Source organism: Felis catus, chromosome F1 (assembly GCF_018350175.1).
Source record: "Felis catus isolate Fca126 chromosome F1, F.catus_Fca126_mat1.0, whole genome shotgun sequence".
Classification (NCBI taxonomy): Eukaryota; Metazoa; Chordata; class Mammalia; order Carnivora; family Felidae; genus Felis; species Felis catus.
Window position 1 is genome coordinate 46018170 of NC_058384.1, and position 1458 is coordinate 46019627.

A 1458-nucleotide genomic window follows, 5' to 3' on the forward strand; every position below is an offset into this window, starting at 1 on the left:
CGCCACCCAGGCGCCCCGTTAATCTTGTAGTTCTTAAAATTATTGGTAGACGTTCATTTTCTGACTACTCTTTATAATTCATTTATATAAATATATTACCTTAAAGTTAATAAAAAGAAAAGAATAAAAGAAAAAAATCCTAGATAAGTTTTGTTATGCAATTATTTTTATAGCTATTGTTAGCCATGGATCAAATGTATTAAAAATATGCCAGGTTAGTTCTCCATAACTTCTGAATTCAAAACCTGGAAAAAAAGGGATTGGGAAATTAAAAAACATAAAACACTAAAATACTAAATTTAAGAAGCTCAGAATTTATGTTAATGTGAGGAAAAAAATTTGTTCAAGCAAAAAACAATAGGATCAGTGGATATCATATCATGATAATATGATAGTGTCAATTTTCCTCAAAAAATCACTATAAGAAACATAATCCCAATCATGAAAGAAAAGAAGAAGGACAAGAGAAGAATCATTTGTTTTTACAAAATATAAAGACATTTTAATAGTATGGTAATCAAGAGATTATAGCACTGATATTGGAAATTATAAAGAGAACATTAAATAAAAAAAGAACAGAAAGTAACTAATAAAACATGGAAACAATTTATGATAGATAGCATGCATTAATCAAGAGAAACAATATTAATAAAAGCATCTAGAAAAATTAGACTTCTAATGAATACACAATGCAATAAAACATTCAAGTGGACAAAATTATAAAAAATCAAAATCTTCATTTTAAATATTTTCAAAGATAAATGGTAATATACTTATGATCCTGTACATAAGGAAGAATTTCTTAGAAAAGACAGAAAATCAAAAAGATATAGAAGGCAATTAATCAACAATTATGGCTATATTTGAATTTAAAATATTGTCACAAAAACAAAATTATAGAAAAAATAAGTGACCTAGAAAGCCTCCAAAAATATTTCAATGTATATTATCAGAAAATATTACTTCCAAAGGTATATATTAAATATTTATGCATAAATAATAAAAAAAAGACCAATGATTCAATTGATAAAATCTTTGTGTTGGCAGAAATTCAAAGAATACCTCAATAGTCAGGGGTGCCTGGGTGGCTCAGTTGGTTGAGCATCTGACTTTGGCTCAGGTCATGACCTCACGATTTCTGGGTTCGAGCCCCACCTCAGGCTCTGTATTGACAGCTCAGAGATTGCTTCAGATTCTGTGTCTCCCTCTCTCTCTGCCCCTCCCCTGCTCACGCTCTGTCTCTCTCTCAAAAACAAATATAAAAAAAACAAAAACAAAAAGGAATACCTAAATAGTCAGCAAACAAACAAAATATAATTAATCTCATTGACAATCAGGAAAATGCAAATTAAAAGCAGTATAGAATACCATTATACACCTATAAAGTTGATTTAAAATAAAAAGACTGACAATACTAATTTCCTATGAAGAAGGAAAATCAAGGGAACTCTACACATG

The 1458-nt window shown here is 28.7% G+C and overlaps 1 non-coding gene across 1 annotated transcript; it reads left to right on the forward strand.

Annotated features, from left to right (window-relative positions):
• The first annotated feature begins 1078 nt into the window (after nt 1-1078).
• Nucleotides 1079-1163, forward strand: TRNAQ-UUG. The gene has a single exon. It is a non-coding gene; the product is annotated as a tRNA-Gln (tRNA).
• Nucleotides 1164-1458: the final 295 nt, after the last annotated feature.